Here is a 21,630-nt window from a genome sequence, read left to right on the forward strand (position 1 = left end):
GGAAAACCCATTTCGATCCAATAGGACAACATTTTGAGTAGTAGGTATTACTGACGTAAATACCCCTCTTTTAGCAAGTGAGATCAATTCTGCCTCAATAGCCTCCTTCCATTTGATCCAGTTTGAGTGCTTGAGGCACTCTGCCACGGTCTTAGGTTCTAGATCTACCTCGATGTTTTTTTGTAATATTTGAGAAGAAATATATGTCGACAACTATAGCTTTTCAGTTATAAGATTCTCCTAAATCAATATAGTTTGTGGAAATTTCATTTACTCCTTCTAACAACTCAGGATTTCCCATCACCATAGAGCTAGATTGTTCTGATGTCCAAGCACTAAGATTAGCGCGTACATTTGTGTTGGGTCCAAACAAGAGATTGATTTTCATTTACTGACATAGAAGATATATTCTTTGCTTCCGTGGCTGCATGCTTTTGAGAAGCATTATTTTCAACCATATTTCTCTCCATTTTATTTAGATTTGGGAGATGAGTGACTTTATGAGGTACTTCCACTCTTTCTGGTGCATGCATCGCATGGATATGAGACTTTGTGACACCTTTTGGTCAATAAATGTATCTGACAGGTTATTTGTAAGGTGTTGCAAATTTATGATTCTCTAAACTTCTTATTCAGATTCTATAATACGTGGATCTAGGGATTGAAAGATAGTGGTATTCCAATCAATTTCTCGGCATTCATTATGATGCAAATCTCCCCCTAATGCCAAAAAATTATCTTCATCAAAGATGCAATCAGCGTACTGGGCTGTGAATAAGTCCCCTGTTTGAGGCTAAAGGTATTTAATAATTGACAAAGAATTATACACCACATATACACCCAATCTTCTATAGGGGGGCCATTGAAGCACGCTGAGGTGGTGGAATCGGTACATGCACAACACAACCGAAAATTCATAGTTAGGAAATACTTGGTTGATTTCCATGTACTATTTGCAACGGAGGTGTTGCATGATATGCAGTTAGTCTGATTTGAATCAATTTTGCGACATGTAAGACTGCATGACCCCAACGAGATATTGGCAATCTACAATTTTGTAAAAGTGGTTGAGCAGTCCATTTGATTCTCTTGATAAGAGATTAAGCAAGACCATTTTGAGTATAAACATAAGGTACTAAATGCTTTGGTTTGATACCTAGAGCCATGCAACCATCATTAATGCTTGCGAAGAGAATTCAATGGCATTATCCATTCCATTGGACTTTATCCTTTGTTCAGGATGATTAGTTCATAATTTGATAATTAATTTTGCAAACACGCGGTTCCATGTGGATAAGAGACACATATGGGACCAGTGAGTAGATGCATTAACAAGCACCATGAAGTACCTGAAAGGCCCAAATAATGGTCGAATTGGACCACATATATCTCATTTAATGTGTTCAAGGAAATTAATTTATTCATGTTTAATTTTAAGGTAAGAAGGCCTAAAAATTAACTTCCCGTGGTATAGCCAGTGCACACAAAATCTTTTGAATATGGGAATCTTGCAATATTTATGTTGTGACCAATAGAATTGTGTATAATTTTTCTCATCGTCCCAATACCGGATGACCAAGGCGATTATGCTAAGTCTTGAATTTATCAAGATTTTGAAAAATTATTTTAAACGCAACATATGTTACAGGTGTGATGTACGTATAGTACAATCCAGATGATAATGAGGGAAATTTCTCAAGTACCTGCTTGTTAAATTCGTTAGATTTGGTGAGAAATAGAAATTCTTCAACATTCTCAGTTTGAGTTTCAACATGGAAATCATTTAGATGGATGTCTTTATAACTGAGTAAGGTACTAATTGAATCCAGATACAAGAGTGCATCCTCAATTACTAATTTTGTACATATAGGGAGTCTTATTGTGGCTCGACTTGAACTCACAATCAACGCGTCATGGCCAGCGATGGTCATAACATTTTCATGTTTCTTATGTAATGTATGGAAATATTTTTTCTCCCATAAGATTGTATTAGTGGTACAACTATCCACTAAACAAATTTATTCTTCCTCCATCTATTTGTTTCCCGTAAATATTTCTATATATATAAAGGAGAAAATTTCAGTAGGAATTTAACTCAAATATAGAATAGTGCTGATACTATTGAATAAATGTCAGTATATATCTGGTTACAAATAATACAATATACAATATTTAATAAAACAATATTTGGCTAATGACAACCAAAATGATTCAGAGATTAAGAGAGATCTCCGAACATGTCTTGGAATATAAATTCTACAATCATATCTTCCACATTGATGAGGTCATCCTCCTTCTGATGAACTGGATCTCAATTGTTCTGAGTAACATCTTGAGAAGATCTCGTGACCATATGGTCATCTGGTTGTTCATTGAAGTGAGCCTCAAAGTTGTCCCCACGAACTTGCCTAGCTTTCCCAATAGAGTTGAGATATAAATCCACCAAATGCCTGGATATCCAGCATCTGTTTGTATGGTGATTCGTACATCTACAACACTGACAAACTTGAGAGTTATCTTTGCCATTATTTTTTTTAATTGGCATTTGCCTTTTCAATGCTATGTTTTTTTTTGCTTGTTGGACAAACTTCTACTTTCCTTTAGATTTCTTGTTGTTCTGTTTACGGCCACAAAATTTTTTAGTATTTGGAGTGTTAGCATATACTTTAGGAAGGGGAGCAACACCCGTTCAGGGGTTCAGATGATTCTTTATAAGAAGTTCGTCATGTTTTTCTGCCTGAAGCAATGTATAAATTAAATATGAATACTTAGTGTATTTCTGTTGACGATACAACTGTTGCAATACCCAAAATTAAAGATGAAAAGTGCATAAAGTCTTCTTAATCATGTCATCATCTAATACTGTGTGATCATAGAATTTCAATTTTGAGCAGATTTTGTGAACTTAAGAGTTGTAATCTGCTACAGATTTTAAGTCCTGAAAGCGAAGGAGAGAGGGAGGTTCAAAGAGCTAGTGGATCTTGCTCCATGACATACTCATTTTTAGGTCAAGATGGAGGTTCTCTGGCTATGGAGTTATGGTGGAAATAAACTTCCGGGCAATCAAATTGATATTGACACCTTGTGCCTAAGTCAAGTAATTACCGCCATCGAGAGCAAGTTTTGAAGATTGCTTTTTGAAAATTTCAGTCATGTCCTACATGAAATGACAATAGCAAATGTTGTAATTGCTTGCATAAAAATGGTAATCATAAAATATCAGAAATGACAAGTGATGTAGACCTTGATGTACTACAGACGATAAATCGCTACTATAATGTTAGATGCTATTTCTATTTCTGATGGAATAGATGGAAATAGTCACATCCAACATATAGACTCTGTACTAAAATGTGGAATAGACACAATGTAGGCAGTCACCAAATTGGTATAGACCTTGCAGTATTGGGCGAGATAACTCGCTACTAATGACATGGACTCCATTCAATTAAAGTGGGCGATGATACAGTCATAGCTAATGTCATAGTCTCCAATACTTTGTGCTATGCCAACATCATTTAAAAGGCAATAATCAATTTAATAGCATTTTATGAATTTTTGTATATTATTTAAGTTGATTCTCAAATAAATAATAATAGAAAATTATTCCAATAAATATGCAATCAAAGATTGCATGAAATAAATAATAATTCATGAAAACTGCAATATATTGAATGTATTACGGAGGTAATACAATTACAATACAGTAATACACAATGTTTTGCAAATATTTAAAGTCCTGAGGGGCTTAGATGCAAGAAAGCATAATATAACATTATATAAAGTAGTGTGTGAATACAGAGAAACCTGAGAGGTTTTTTTGTTAATTATTAGCAAGATGTGTTTTTAGGCTTAGCACAGCTGGCTCAGCCCAGGCAACCAACTCGGCTCATGTAGTCAGCTCGACTCAGGCGGCTTGGCGTGGCCCAGGTGGGTGCGACCGGTCAAGCCCACCATGGCCCGGAGTGGCACAAACGGCCTAGCGCTACTGTGGCACAACCTACTATCATGTCGGCTTGGCGCGGCCCGCCAAGCATGGAATGGCTTGTAGGCTGGTGCGGCGCACATGGTGTGATGCAACCCACCTACCGAGCTCGTGGTACAAAAAGTCATGGGGAGGTTGGCCCGTGGTATCAAAATGTTAGTCTCACGAGTACTAATGGAAATAGATGCATTACTATCATCATGATAAATAGGCAATTTAATACTAGATGATATGCATGGATAAACAACACAAGCGGATATGAAATTTTTATTACTAGTGTTGTAGGTATCCAACGAGAGGATTAGACATTCATTGATCGCACTCACTATTTCATTACCTTGCTCATAGTTGTATGTTGGTGAAGTGGATGGAGTTAAGTCTCCTTGGTGGTAGGATAAAATTATTTGGTGCTCTTCATGATTGGATGATGAAGTAGAGCCTTCTTCAAATGGCGTCTCCAAAAGACGAACTTCTTCATCTTATTTGGGTTTGTCGTATCTTTCCTTAAGCATTGTCCAAATGAGATGAGCATATTGAAGAGACATGATGGTATCAAATACATCTTTGCTCAAAGCATTGAATAAAACATTAATAGCTTGAGCATTGAGATATATGCATTTATCTTCCTCATCGAATGATATGAATTTATCATTAGGATGAGAAATGCTCACATGTATAGCTTGCTCTATTTGAGGACCTATAGTCCTAAAAGTATTAAGCATGTGAGTACTCCACACAAAATAATTTCAGTAATCTAATAGGAGTGGTTCTATGTGCACTAATCATCTAGGCAACATCTTTACTCTCTAAGCGGTAAAACTCTAAAAGAGATATTTGGCTCTGATACCAATTAAAAAGACCTTGATGTCGCATAGAGGGGGTGAATAGGTATTTTTAAAAACTTCGACCCCTTTTTCGATAGTCGGTCTAAACTTGCAGCGAAAATCAACTAACGAATTTTTCACAAGTGAAAAACCTAAATGTGATAGGCTCAACTAGTACATCAACACCCTAAAACAATGTGAAGGATTACAACACCCTAAAGATGCTATTCAATTCTGGCAAGATATACAGGTAAGCACAAGAGATCCACAAATTGGATGTTCTGATACAAGAGAAAACAACTAGATTGAATATTACAAAATTAACTCAATGTAAATACATATAAGTATACAAGCAATTAAATCAATATATTGCACAAACGTAAAGAGATACGAAGGTAAATGATTTGTTACCGAAGTTCGGATATCCATCAATATCCTGCGTCTCCGTTGAGAAAGCTCAGTCATACTTGAGCCAGGTCTCTTTCAACTATTTTCCTCATGATTATACAATACACTCCTCGTCTCCACTATAGCCAACTCTTCCTCTACTATGAAGATGGTGAGTTCCGCTATCACTTCCGGACCTCCTCACAACCTTCACTTGAGGAGATCACCGGTAATCCATCACTAAGTCATCTCAGGGACAATTGTCTCCAAGAGTAACAAACTCCCGGATGCACACTTTGAACTATGCCAAATGCTTAACCACAAGCAACCAATGTACCAAATGCGGGCTACCAAAGCACCGCACACCTCTCACACTCTCTCTATACTCTCAAAGCTACAAAACCCTTGGAAATCACAGAACAAACTTAAGAAAGAAAAGAGGAGAGCACTTAAAGGTGCAACACCAAGTTCCAACACCTCTCAAACCTTTCCTAGCACCATCAAAGCAACTTCAGACCCCTCCAAAGACTTACCCCATGCAAGGAAGCAAAGGAGTATAAATACCCCAACCCTAAAAGCTAGCCATTGGAAATATTCTGCACTGATTGGAGCTTTCGATCATTAGATTGGAACTTTCGATCCTATGAATCCCAATGGTCGGATTGGTGCATAGAGAACACTTCAACTTGCTAAAAAACACACATCGGAACTTCTGATGTATGGATTGGAACATCCAATCCAAAACCAACTCAAACCCAAGAATACCATATTTCCGAAGACCGAAGGTTCCGACACATCGTAACTTCTGATCTACCCATCGGATCGGAAGTTCCGACAGCGCTGAACACAACTTTCCACACAGATCTGTTGAAAACAACACATCGGAACTTCTGATCCCGACCCAAGAGAACGACATTTGCAATTCCAGAAGGTTCGAATCCAATCAAAACTTCCAATCTTTACATCGGAACTTATGATGCTTTTCACACAGCAACCTGAGAACTCCAAGTTCCCAAATATCGGACTGTCTAACCCCACCCGAAACATCCGATACTCACATCAAAACATCTGATACTAAAGACACTTTTACCCGACAAAAGCTCTCCCAGAACATTTGGAACAATTAATTCTAATACTTTCAAACCTCATACTAACCTTAATCACTCAAGATTAAACTAGATTCCACATGGCACACACAAACACCACTAAGGCTTGGCCAATGCACTTTCCACCACAAAGGTCTACCACGGCAAAAAAGGTTAAGTCTAAACCACCATTTAGATACCTCGAACACCCTAAGCAAACTCTACTCATAAACCCACCTATGCACTGAGCATATGGTATGAGCACTTGACAACTTGTAACAATCGAGCTAGCTGACAGCCTCTCTTGATTGTACGACTAACATACCTATAATCCGGTCTCCCACCAAGCTCCTTGAGACTGGCAATACTAGAAAATATATTATAGTTATACCTTTACCTTCCATCCCGTCGGACTTGACAAACACATCATCTGAGTCTCGATGCTTCTGATTTTTCTTCTAGGCTTGTCATTAACTCCACTTGATCTAGATGACAATGATCATCATCGCTTCCCATCTCAATCCTCTTTTAATCTTCCAAAAGCTTGATGATGTTTACTCGATTGCTTCCCATGCACCAAGCATGAAAGACTTCTCTCTTCACATCATCTTCATCCGGTTCACCATCAAGGTATGAACCATAAGCATCAAGCACATAAGTTGTCCACTAAATTTATCTTGATCTTGCTTTTCCAACTTGGCATATTGAATAATTCAATTCAATACTTACCTTTATATGGAACCCAACTCCAACTCACTCTCAAGCACATAACATATGGTATACCTTTAGTCACTTGATCTCCACGAGTGACTTAGCCTTCACGCTTATCATCAATCTTCTTGAGTCCACCCTCCATCTCCAAGGTTTCCTTCTCTTACATTTGTTCTTCATCTCATGAGCATCATGTATAGCTTAATGATTTCGATGCATTTCCTTTGATCTCATGGCATCCCTCAATGAGTCCATAATTTATCACTTATACATCAAATATTAAGCAACCTATTAACAATTCTCAATATAATTATTAGTACATAAGCATTATCACCACTTACCCAAACATCACCTAGAGCTCATTCATCTTGATGCATATCGGTTGATCACATGACATTCCTCAATGAATCCATGTTCAATCCTCTATGCATCACCTATGAAACATGAGAAACCAAGTGGAGAAGTGCCTTGGTTTGCATATGATGAGGTATTGACAACAGTTGATATGTCTTGAACTTGGTTAGCATGTGTTTGTGGATGCTTGTTCTTGTTCATGTCTAACTCGAGTTAGCGGTGTTTGGAATTGACGAATTCTTCTTTGTACGTAGAAAAATTACACACACCGGAAGTTCTAGTGTGAACATCGGATGTTCACCGGAAGTTCCGGTGTGGGCAGTGTGTACTTGTCAGACTATTTTTGCAGAGAGCAATTTTTCAAGTGAAATTGGAGATCAATGCAACGGAAGATCTGGTGAATGTGGTGGCTACCCCGGAGGGTATCACTGGAGCATTTTCAGTGCTGAAGCTGAAATGAAAGCTAACACCGGATGGTTTGGTGATGAACTTTGAGAGCGCCGGAGTATTTTCTATAGAGAGGAGATTGTTGGCGCTAAGTTTGATTATGTATGCTGGATAGTCTGGTGCTGTAATTGTGAACACCGGAGAATGCACCAGACCTTTTGTTGCAAAGAGATTGCAGGAGGGTGGTTCGGTGGATTAGAACACACTGGATTATATGGTGATGGACATGAGATCACCGAAAGATTTCACCGAACCTTTTTCTTGCAGAGAGCAAAGTTTTTCTAGAACAGATAGTGTTATACTTACTGGATGGTCCGGTGTTCATGAGCAGAACACATCAGAACATCCGGTGTTCATGTTTTCTGCAGGATGTGTTTTGAGTTGAAGTTTTTGATTTTTTATTAACCTGGAGATGTTTTGGAGTGTGGAGAAAAGTGTTCGCTTGTTTCAAGGTGTGCAGGACGAATGCAACTTGGTAGTCGACGGTAGGTGATCGGGGCTAAGCGGGTGCTTAGTGCCAGATGATCAAGGAGGGTCGAGCAGAATTAAGTGTGATCCTAGTTGTACACATGAAGGTCAAGCAAAGCATGAAATGGGGGATGAAGATGGCTTGTTGACAAAATCAAGCGAAGGGGATACCGGTGCAAGTGACAAGACGACATGAGGGATCAAGAGCGGGAGAGACTTGCTAGTGATCAAGATTGTAAGATAGAGGACACACGTCATCATCGGAGCGCTTGCTTTAGGAGGAAGCAACTGGCGGCTAGTCACACTTTGAGAAGCGTGCTAGGGTTTCGTGGTTTGGCCTTAAAATTGTGAGAGGATTGGAGGAGTATATGGCACCATCGCGAAGCTTGTGTTGAGGTGAAGCTAAGTCATAAAAGTGTTGCGGCCGTCTAATGAATGGAGAAGAAAATTGACTAAAATACCCTCGGTGATAGGTAAAAGTGTACTACAAGAGAGGGGTATTTTGGGAAAAAGCTAGAAAATTTAGAGTCAAGTTTTCTAGGCCTATAAATAGAGAGGTAGAGCTATGGAAGAGGGTTTAGCAGCCATTTGAGCCCCTTGTGCCACCCATATGAGAGCATTGTGCTAGGATTTTAGTGGAGAGGAGGTTGAGTGCTTAACTTATATAATAGGTGAGAGTTTTGAGAGTAATATCTTTGTAATCTGTTTAAAATAGGGCTGATATCTTTGAGTAATAAAGTTTATTTTGTTTCATATGCTTGAATTCCCTCCTTCTAGTTCCCTCTCTTGGTTCTCTTGTCTTGTGTGCAAGTTTTCCCTTTCCGGTTTTGATTTTCGTTTTGGTTTTTGGGCTAAAATTTCAGCACCTGGTGAGGTCATTTTTCTTATTGCTGGAGGTATGAAATTTGAATACACATACTTATGTGATGGGGTCTTGAATTCTCTTGCCTCTAGACAATCAACAAGAGAGTTTATTGCTCGGTGTTCATCATTTCTTGTTTCTTTGCTAGTTGTGATTTTTTGAGTGCTAAGACATATGGATTGATTTTAAATAGAACCTATAGTTCATATACCATCCATAGTGTTGTGTTGTCTCGATTTTCTCTTCTTAAAAATTCTTTCGATTTTTGCTTCCGCTTGAGTTTTGATGTGCGTTGGGTGATCCAAATAAAAGAAGACCATTGATTTCGCAAGAAATTTATTGAGGCGTCTATTCACCCCATCTCTAGTCATCAATCTTGTTCTTACAGAAAAATCTACTAACAATTCACAACATATTTGTTAGTTCATAAAATCTACTAACAATTCACAACATAGTTGTTAGTTCATAGGTATTGTTATTAATCACCAAAACCACACTTAGAGGCTAGATGCACCTTTAGCGGACCACTGTCGCTAGCCACTTCATTGGCACCAGTGGAGGGCAAAAGAGGATCCCCGCCACTGAGGTCAACAACCATGGAATGCGATGAGCGAGAGCAGGGCGTCAATCGAAGATAGAGGATTAAAAAACCCTGGCGAGGCAAAGGTAAGTTGAATCCATTGCACACTTTCGGTGTTCTTGTTCTACTCTATTCATCCTTCCTTTGTTGGCGTATGTTACCCGAATGGAAGAATCAATGTGATGATAACATGTTGCTTTCATTGATTCAATTCTTGTACATATTTATAGGGAGAAGAGGTGCTTGTTGGGGAGGTATGTAGAAAACCGCCATAGGCAGTTTTGGCTCTGGATTGATCAACTGCAACAGGGGCAAAGAAGGTTTTTGAGAAACGTTTGCGCAACTGATCATGGCTTCCTCGCTTCATTGTGTAATTACTGGCGGTGAGCCTTTTGCTATGGCTAAGTCTTACCTGGTAGGATTTGGTCAAGAGACGATGGTGCCTACTAGTAGCATACATTATAGGTTTATACGTTCTAGGTATATCTGTCCTAGTGTTTCCTAGCTGTTTATATATCTTGTTTTCTTATATATACACTAAGAATATATAGAAAAAAGAAACACAATGATATGGAATTAGTGAAGAACAATATAGAGTATTGTTAATTTGGATATTAATTGATGCATGCTGTGTAGCTTCCGATTGCTCAATTTACTTTTGTTTTAGCTGTATAGGAACTGCATACATATTTCACACATATGAAATCAATCCAGGATATAGCAATTCAAAGAAATAAAAGAATATAACATAACAAAAAAGATATTTGTATACACAGAATTCACAGTATGATCATGTAATTTTAGGAGGGAGGAGAATGACAAGTACTTGGATAAGAGGGTGGAGAGGACCGTATCATCTTAGAATTGACTATCCGTAGCAACGCTATGAGAGTGATCAAGATAGTGACCGGTTTGCTAAGTGATGAAAATAATTTTTACATAGTACCTTGGTGTAAAGATCGCGCGATAGAGGTGATCTTTATGATATACGACGGTGAAGGCGATGTGCGGGCGATGATGTACCCTCTCTAGAAAGTCGGCACTTTAGACGAAGTGCGGGAGGCGGCGTACCCTCTCTAGAAAGGTGACACTATAGGCGAAGTGCGGAAGATAGCTCACCCTCTCCAGAAAGCCAGCAGTGAATTTATGGAAGGAAAATATTAGATGTCTAAGTATGGAAGGTAAATAATGAAATATTGAATATATTTTTATAATATATAGAAGGCAAATATTGAACGTCTAGGTATGAAATATAAATAATAAGAGATTGAATGTATTTTTTTAAAGGAGAAACGAGATCTAATTTTATATGGTGACTATTTAATTAACTTGAATGGATGGTGAAAATCGCTCGGATCTACCAACTTATATATTTTATAAGAATATAGAAGTATAGATATACATGTGGCCGATCGACTTTGTTCAAGTACATACCCGATTCATTTACAATTAATTAGTTTCTCCCATATAGTGCACTTCATATATACATCGGGAGTACATCAGAACTAATTTGGTAGAACTCAAGATCCTTTAATTATTATTTTTTCTGAGAGCGGAGAGCTTTCATTTAATATCACGCAGACGGATTACAATCAACATGCAAGGGATGAACAAGGAACGACTGAGGGCATCAAGGATTCCATATCTCCGGTTTACGCTGTGCCCAGCGTATATATTTCACACAACTGTGAACTCCATGCCCATTCACCGATCTCTATGAGCAAACTGAAAGGGAAATTCAGAAAAAATTACATGTAAGCTCTCGAACTTCAGCTTAAATTAGCGATACGACATACCTATCCTCATCTGCCTAAACTCGAACTGTACCATTGCTTAGGCCACAACTTCAGATTCTTAGAGTCTATTTTGACTGGTACCTAACCTTACCATAACAAGTGTGAGGAAAAAAAATGTGGCAAACAAAATTGAAGCCACAACTGTGACAAAGATAGGCAAAAAAAGAAGTGTCTAGGGCACGTGGGTGTGGGCCGTGTGGCTAAAGATGACCAAATGGGCCAATCGGGCCGGCCCGGCACGGGTCCATCTCGGCACGGTCCAAAATCGGCACGGCCCGATTGGCCCATTTACTGTTACGGGCCGTGCCGTGCCGGCCCGCGTGCCGAGCCGTTGGCCCACGGCACGGCCCAACTGTCACCGTGCTGTGCCGGGCCGGCCCACGGCACGGTCGGCACGATGGGCCCGGCCGGCACGATGGGCCCGTTCGGCACGATGGGCCCGTTCGGCACGATGGGCCCGTTCGGCACGGTGGAGGCACGATAGGCCCGTTTGGCACGACGGGCCCGACCGGCACGGTGGAGGCACGACGGGCCAGGTCGGCACGGGAAGGCACGACGGGCCCGGCCGGCACGGTGGAGGCACGTTGGGCCCGTCAGCACTAAAAAAATAGAAAAAAAATCAAAAATAATAGCTAAAAAATCCAAAAAACAATAAAGAATATGGAAAATAAATACATAACATCTTTATTGATTGGTTGCCTCGTTAAAAACCTTTCTACTAGAAGGAAAAAAGAGTACAACCAATGATTATGCTCCGAAAATTACATGGTTTAATTAGAAACCCCAGAATTTTGCTTGCAATTTTTAATATGCTTCCTCAAGTGTCCCGTTCCATGTGAAGATCTGGCACCTATTTCTATACTGTATATATTACACTTAGCAAATCTTACCTGTTCCCCGTTAATTTCTTTAAAGACCTTTTCAAAATGTTGCCACACTTGGGACCATGCACCTGAGTTCTCGGCGTCTTGATCCATGAATTGAAATATGGAATTAGTTTTTTGATGTGAAGTGAATACTGGCTACTTGGCTAGCAAATAGGAAAAGAGAGATGGGTGGGCAGGGTGGGCAATGAGAATACATGGAGTTTGAGATAGAGTAGATGGTATTTATAGGCTACGATGAGAGGAGAGGTAGGTGGGGGTGGGGCCGCGGGGGGTATTTTAAAAAAATAAACAAAAAACATGAATAAAAAAAACTTAGAAATAATAGGGGCACATGATTAATTCTAAAAATGAGCTTTATTGATAGGTTGCCTCATTAAAAACCTTTCTAGCAAAGGAAAAAAGAGTACAACCTAGCTCAGAAAATTTAAAATTACACGTTCTCATCAGCATCTAGATACAAATTTTGGAATGATTCTTCAAGCTCAGTATTTTCTGCAGTGTGTTGTATTCGTGCTTCAGCTTGTTCCCAATCCTTTACTATGGTGAGTATTTCAACCATCTCACTTGACAGATTTGTTCTTCTCTCTTCGATTATCCTTCCTGTAACACTGAAGGCAGCCTCAGAAGAAACTGTAGATACAGAAACCGTTAACAAATCTCGCGCTAACAGTGAAAGGACTGGATAATTCGTCTTGTGCTCATGCCACCATTGCAGTATGTTGAAGTTTTCTTGTTCGTGGCTGATAACGTCACTGTCGATGAAGGTAGTTAGCTCCCCTCCGGATGTTAGAATTCCGGTGCCCGTAGACGATCGTGACGAAGAGTCTGAACTTCTTGATGAAGAACCTGCACCAAATATTTTCCCCCACGTTGTCGTCTTCTTACTTGTTGTGGGTGCTAGTGGAGGTCGTTGCAGGCGAACTCCGCCATACTTTGTTTCATATTTACTATAAACTTCGAATAACTTAGAACGAACATTAGTATAATAATTAGAATAATCATGGCCAAGAGCATCACCTAGAATTGCGAGAACTCTACAGAAAGCTGCAATTTTAGCTCTAGGATCTAAAATAAAGGCAAAAGCGTATAACAAAGGAATTTCTTTCCAATACTTTAAGAATTTAGATTTCATAGGAACTACACAATCTCTTAAAAAATTGTCATTTTCATAGTTGTTTAAATGAGTAGCAATTTCAACAATATTATGCACTACTAAACAAGATGTTGGATAATAAACTCCTGATAAACTCACAATTGAATCATAAAAAAATTCAAGAAACTCCAGTATCCTTTCAGCAACATACCAATGCGCTTCCGTGAGTAAAGTTTGACCCCCATGCTGATGGTAATATGTATGAATAAACACACCAAATGTGCTCTTATATGGTATAATATTTTTAAGCATCAAGAAAGTAGAGTTCCATCTCACCGGCATGTCCAGAGCAAACTTACGTGGACGCACACCCATTGCAACACAATACTGTTTATATGCTGCAATTCGTTGGTTAGAGGAGTTCATAAAAGATATTACAGTACGAAAATCTTCTAAGTATCGCGATAACCTCTTCAAACCGGATTTTACTATAAGATTGATAATATGACAAGCACAACGTTGATGTAACAAGAAAGATTCAGCATAAGTACTAAACAACGGAGTAAGAATATCCATTGCTCTAGAATTTGCACCGGCATTATCTAAAGTGATAGAAAATATTTTATTCGTGAGGCCAAAGTCTACAACTACTTGAGATATTTTTTCAGCAATATTTTCACCGGTATGCGCGTTGTCAATCAAGCGAAAATCTATTATTCTCTTTTCTAATTCCCAATCATTATTAACAAAATGAGCAACCACACTAAGATAATCCTCTCTAGCCCTACCTGCCCATATGTCCGAGGTCAAAGCAACTGAAAATGTACATGTTTGCAACATTTCTTTAAGTTTGCTACGACACGTATTGTAGTATTTTACCATATCCCTACTAGTTGTCTGTCTAGAAACATACGTGAACCTAGGATTATGAGCTTGCTTAATGTAATCTTTAAATGCAGCAGACTCACCGATATTGAGTGGTAGATCCGCTCTTGCAATGAAGCGACATAGCTCTTTTCGAGCATTGGCAAAGTCGTACTCCCAATGATGAACAGAGCCGTCGGGGTTGTATTGCAACACCGTCTGCTTCATGGCTGCTCCACTCTTTCGCTTGCAACTTATGGCGTGCCTCTTCAAGTGCCCCGTTCCACCCGAGGGCTTTGCAGATAATTCATTTTTACAAATATAACACTTAGCATACCTGAAACTTACCCCATCTTCCTCTTTGTAGATCATTTCAAAGTCTTGCCAAACTTCGGAAGTACCGGCTCTTGATCTTTTAGACCCGCTGCTTGCTAATGTGTGCGCACTTGTAGAGCCTGACGATGGCACTCCTGCTGCATCACCTGGATCTGGATGTGAACCAACCGGAGGTTCACCGTCAGGTCCATCATCACCTGCAGCACTAGTATCAAAGGGGCCGTAGTCCCCTGTGAGTCCTTGGAGAAAAAAATCATGATCTATGGATGTATCATGATCACCGGCATCCATGATCAATGTCGAATGACACTACAAAAATTGCAAATATTCAGAGTTAGAAATAATCAAATAATAAAACTAATAATAAAATAAGACTCAACAACGATGCAAAAAAATCACCAAGATTTCTTCAACTTCAAGATAGAAAATCAGCAGGATGACGATTTTGGAATTGCTCGGATTTTTTTGTAACAATTCAAACTAATTTTGCCAAATTATCACAAATTCTCACGGACTTTGAGACAAGAATGAGAGGAGGAAACAAGAGAGAAAATGGTGTTGCTGGTGTGGAATGGAAGGGCAAGGTGCTCCTCTATTTATAGGTGAAAAATGGTCACAAAACGGCTATAAAATTCAAAAATATCGGGTTAACGGGTTAAACGGGCCGGGAACGGCCCGTTTAACCCGTTAACCCGTGTGCCCCCGCCGGCCCATCATGCCCCACGTGCCGGCCGAGCCGTGCCCCTCGCGGTGGGCCGTGCCGTGCCGTGCCGGCCCGGCCGTGCCGTGGGCCGCCGCGTGCCGAGCCGGCACGGTGGGCCGTGCCGTGATGGGCCGGCCGTGCCTCCTGGGCCACCCGTGCCTGAGCCGGGCCGTGCCGTGCCCGTGCCGCCCGTGGGCCGGGCCGTGCCCGTGCCGGCCCGACTCGGCCGGACCGTGCCGTGCCGGCCCGCCGTGCCGCGCGCTCGAGGCACGGCCCGTGGCTTCGTGCCGTGCCGGCCCGGCCCATCTCGGCTCGGGCCGGGCCGTGCCTGGGCCGTGCCTACAGTTCCGTGCCTCGGGCCGGCCCAGTAAGCACGGCCCATTTAGCCATCTTTACATGTGGCTAAGGAATTGTAACAATCTATAACTGACGCAGTGTACCACACAACTTAGCTAAAAAACTATGACACTACTAAACTGTGGTATGCAATATGCATGTGGCAACAAATCAAACATATACGCTCTAAATAACCTTTCCAACAATACAATCAAAATTAAATTAAAAGTTAGGTTATCTCGCTAATTAATCAGGCACGGGCGGTGAACTACCAGTACTTATTTCGATGATATACAAGTGATATGCCAGCAGCTGGCTGGACTAGCTAGTAGCCTAGGATTGCTCCGCACGTTCGTCCAGAAGTGAATTGGCCCATTAATTTAGCCGGCATCTCTTCGATGTGTATGCTCATTATCTATTTATTTTGCCGAACTCGTGCTAATTAGCTATCTTATCTGTTTGCTGCCTGCTCGGTAATAATATCAGTAATGCAAATACTCTGTGCAGCTTCAACATGTCTAGGTCAACGAGATTATTGCAAAATGAATACTACTTCTGGACTCCTAGCTAGCATGAGATCAATATTATCACACAGCTCAAACCAACCATATTATCTACCAGTGGATGCAAATAGGAAGATGTAAATAGAAATATAGTAAGCAAGACTAGTCACTAGAAGAGCCAAATTGGCATCTATTATTTGCACAAGGACAATTGGACAAGGACAGGTCATCTAAGGTGTCGAGTTGAAAGAAATGGAGAGATCAACCAGAGAGGGGATATGCAAGCAAGCACCTTGAATCCTTGAGGAGGAGGGGGCGGCATTGGTGCCGTCGCCAGTGCCTTCATGGGAGGATGGGCTGGCGCCGCCGTGCAAGGACATCGACTTCGACGACGCTGATCCGGCGGCGGTGCAGCTGGAGCACTGCTCGCAGACAGTGGAACAGAAGCAGCCAACAGCAGCAAAGCCGTGGTGGTGGTCATGGACGCTGCTGCCGACGAGGGGTGCCGCGAGGCTGGTTATCGGTGGCCTCGTCTTCTTGATCGCCTAGCTCACGCTCGTCAGCACCACCACCGGCTGGTGGATCAAACTCTGACTCAGCTGTAAGTAATTCTAGTGTTAATCGACTAGCCAGCTAGGTGCGTGATTAACTGTTTGTTTGTCGGATTTCCTACGACGAAACTGTGGACAGTATTTTGGAGGCAAAACCAGTTGAATTTTGCACCTTAGGATCTAGCTTCAACATTCGTGCTCCGACTGGCTATTTCTTCTTTTTTTTTCCCGCGGCGGTAGAGCTTCTTCTGCAACCTTTGTCATTTCAGGTTGGTGGTAGCATGACGTGGGAGGTGGCTGTGGTGTGGCCTTGGCGGCGTTGCTGATGGCGAGGAGGGCGACGAATCGGAGCGTTTAGATGGCAGTGGTGGCATCTCAGACGTTGGTGTTGCCACCAGAGCCAATTGGGGTGGCGTCGTGGAAAACGGGAAAAGCTAGCGGCGGAGGCAGGAAAAGCTATGAGAGCTGCTTTTCTCTTCCTCCAAAGTATGTTGTAAAAGTAGAGGAGGAGGGCTTAAGTCCTCTGCCCCCACGATATAGGAAAAAGTGTCGCATCATACGCATCAATACACAACACTGCTATTGGCGGGTGGAAACATCTTTTCACAGATGTTTAGCGCACTCATCTAGGAACGAAGACCTGTGGAAATGAACGATTTTCACATACGCAAAACTGACCGCTTGTGGAAATAGATTTCGTATAAGAAACCGCGTGTGAAAGGTTCTTTATGTTAACCGCATGTAGAAATACATTTCCACATGCGGTTGACTTAAGGAACCGCCTGTAGAAAATGGATTTTCATAGACGGTTCATTAAGCCAACCGCCTGTGGTATGTATTTCTTTAAAAAAAATTAGAATATATTTTATTCTCTCCAGATTTCATACAGTTTCAATTATATCACAGATATCAATAGCATCACAGATTTCACAAATTTCAATATTTAACACAAGTACAATAATATTCACAACATCACAAGCCTATATTGCTAAAAGTCTTTCTTCTCCCACTCACAAAGCCTAGGATGGCTAGCTATTTCACCTCCGCGATCAAAGAATCTGCCGTTCTTGTGGATGACTTCGTGCATAATAAACCGGCACATGTCATGTTGGACATTTTGGATATCTTTGTCTGTGAGAGATTGGTCGGTTTTATTTTGGACCATCCGTACCTGGATTGAAAACACAACTAAAAGAGTTAAAACACTACTGATAACGAAAACATAACCAAATAAGAATGTGCATGCGCAATGATGACTTAAGGCCTCAGGGTTCGTTGTGTACCTCCTGTTTATCCTAAGAAACTCGAAAACATAATATCCACAAAGAATGCTATTGAAACCTTGCTTGTTGCACTTCAAATAAAAACGCAACGTATTCGTTAATTCAATAAGACTCTTCGTCATAAATAGCGAGATGCAAGCATTAGAAGTGTGTTATTACCGGAAAGTGTGTACGGACCACCATCGCATCCGGCTTGGCCGTATCGTGTATCTCACCTTTCGTTACGTACCACTTGTAGGCCCTACTCAAATGACAATAATTAATTATCAATTCATAAATGATTTATAAGAATTTTATGTATGGGGATTTATTTTACCTCTGTATAACGTTAATGAAATCTTGGTAGGATTTTTGTTGAAAATCGGCTGAGTCAAGGACCATGAGTCTGCCTGACTTCGGCATCAACATTATACAAATATAGTGGTCACTACATGAATTATTATGTTAAATTCTTGATCGATCAACTAAGTTGAATACTTATGTTAGGTTCATGACGTATCACACTTACTTAAAGTTGTAGGGAGCTAAGATGCAGTCCTTGTCCTGCATTTTTAGCATAGCCCTTCCTATGTAGGCTGACATTTCGAGCATTTTTTATTTGGTTAGGACCCTTGCTTTATCCTTTTTACTCTTCCCCTTAATCTGGGGGTCATCACTCCTCAAGTTCACGACCATGTTGGGCTAGAAAATTCGTTGCGGATTAATGAATCCGACGGGCCTCTTCAACTTTTCCGCATCGTTAAATTGCATCCTACAGATCAAGTCACTAGTCATTAGCTTCTATAGCATACATTGGTAGGTATATGAACGTAGGGGTAGATTGTAGGTACTTACAGGCACCACACGCTTATGAGATTGATGTCGAGTTTTTCCCAGCGGAACAAAGTGTGCATGTCCTTAAAATCCAATATGAGATAGGAGTCTCTGCTTAGATAAACGTTAGCGGGGACAGAAGCAGTGATTACGGAGAACCTCACGCGACATGCCCTCATGTACCATTCGTGGAATTTCCTCATCTCCCATGGACTTTCTTGGAGTTGAAACGATGGCAGAAATAGCTTGCCATGCTCATATTTCTCAAGAACATCTGGTGTAGGCAAGAAATCCATCTGAGTGGTACTTAATGTTTTGCCAGTTTCTTTCGCAAGATCGCCCTTCGCTGGAGATTCCTGAGCGGATGATGTCTTTTCTTTTGAGGATAGAAGCCACCTCTTCACCGGATCAGGTAGAGTCTTCTCGTATGGGGTAATCATTTTAGGGACTCTCCGATGCTCAGGTGATGGATGTGCCGGTGGCGCAGATGCTAGAGATGGAGAAGCCGGAGTCGGAGATGCTGGAGGCGAAGGTGCCGAAGTTGTAGACAGTGAAGCACGATGCGAAGTTGCATGAGGCGGAGATACCTGGTGCGGGGGCGATGGTGCCTGAGGCGGAGAGGCTTGGCTCTGGGGCTGAGGTGCCTGAAGTAGAGAGACTTGGCTCTGAGGCTGAGGTGCCTGAGGCGGAGAGGGTTGGCTCTGGGGCGGAGGTGCCTGAGGCAGAGATGCTGTGCACTGGGACAGCCGTGACGCTGACGATTGTGACTTCTGATGGCTGAAGATGATATCCCGTTTGGGCCACAGAATGAAGTTGCCAATAGCCTCATCGAGAATCTCGATACCCTCAGGTGTGCTAATGTCAAGCTTGTACTTCATGAAAACCGGCTGCACCGAGTCGACTTGTACCTTGGCGTAACCGGGCGGAATATCTTGATTGTGAAACACACGACCTGGAATGGCCTGGCTAGTGGCAGCCTCGACAGTGAAGTCTCCCTTGCCGAACGGAACATGTAGAATGCAAGGGGTAGCCTCTGTGATATCATCCACAGGATATCTCTGGCTATCAACATGCGTGGACCCGACACTGCTCCGAAAGCCTAGACTGGTTGGTTGCTCTATCAGCATTAATGCCGCCCTTTCCTTTTCCTTTTCATTCCACATCTTCATGAATTGGACCTTGACCTGTTCTTTTATCTGTTCCTCTAGGGCCTTCTTATATCTATTACGGGTCTTGTACTGGCCTGCGGTGTCTGGGAACCCATGCTTCCAGCCCACTTTTGATCCGATACCTCGAGTGCGACCCGGGTGTTCCTTGTTCCCCAGGCCTTGGTAAGTAGGCCATTCTCCCTGTCGTCCTCTAGAGACCCTTCATTAGCAATCTCTCGGATGGTCTGGGTCACCTCCATGGTCTCGGGGCTATTAAAGACTAAGTCCCCAGACTCGGTTCGTTGTGACCGAGCGTAGACCCAGTTCCTGCTTCGCTCGTCACAATTTTCCAAAGGGTTGGATTTCCCAGCCCGGACAGCCTCTTCTTCTTGACTCCTCCAATCAGGAATTGTGGGGGCGTACCTAGATGAGCCCAGGTGATGGTGGTGCTTGTTCTTCTTCACAAGGTCCTTGAACGATTCACCTAGTTTGATAGCCTCAGGTGTGGTCTTCTGCCTAACAAATTCTACCCATTGGTGTGGCATAATCTTTCCGTATTTATTAAAGGGTACCACGTTCTTCTTCACGAATTCCTTATTTAGCTCACTCTTCCAGCCCCAGAAGCTCTTTCTCATAGTTTTCAATGCATTCTGTTTGGTTGCTTCTCCTGTTCCCAAGGGGAATCGGATGGTTCTCTGCAATGTTGCCCACAGAAACTCTTTCGTCTCATCCGGAAGCAACCGCCAATCAGTTATAGTGATTGGGACATACTCCTTGACAACAAATCCGTAACTGTTGTGGAATTTGTCGCAAGCCTCACGAGGTGCAACAGGCTCCCCTTCAATACCGACATGTGTTATTGTGTAAATGCTGGACGGCAACAGGCTCCATTTTCACAGGCGGTTGGTATAAGAAACCGCCTGTGAAAATGCACCATTTTCACAAGCAGTTGCTTATGTCAACCGCCTATGGAAATAACTCCATTTCCATAGGCGGTTGACATAAGGAACCGCCTGTAGAAACTAGTTTTCACAGGCGGTCCTCAGCCGCACGGGGTCGCAGCCACTTTCTCAGGCGGTTGATCCTATGAACTGCCTGTAGAAATGAAACCTAGGTGTCTCAGAAAATAGCTTTTGTAGTAATGACGGTTAGCAAATAGAGACTCAAAGACATTGTGTCAATTAGTCAAAGTGCATTTATCAAGAAGTAATGCATCCATGACAATTTCTTCTACGTACAAAGCGTAACCCGTGAACTACATAGGTTGAAGAAACCGGCTCTCTTCATCAAACTTGATATTTCGAAGGCATTTGACTCAGTAAATTGGCCTTACCTGCTTGATGTAATGCAAACCATCGGTTTTGGCCAAAGATGGAGAAGTTCGATTTCGGCGCTATTCAGAACTTCAACCTCTAAAGTTCTCCTCAACGGACAACCGGGGCAACCAATCCAACACGCGAGAGGCCTGCGCCAAGGAGACCCCCTCTCGCTGATGCTTTTCATTCTAGCTATAGACCACTTGCAGCGCCTAATTGAGCTTGCGGCACAAAAGAACATCATCAAATCAGTTCTGCCTCGTCGGGCAAGCATGAGATGCTCCCTTTACGCGGATGA

Source organism: Phragmites australis, chromosome 4 (genome assembly GCF_958298935.1).
Source record: "Phragmites australis chromosome 4, lpPhrAust1.1, whole genome shotgun sequence".
Classification (NCBI taxonomy): Eukaryota; Viridiplantae; Streptophyta; class Magnoliopsida; order Poales; family Poaceae; genus Phragmites; species Phragmites australis.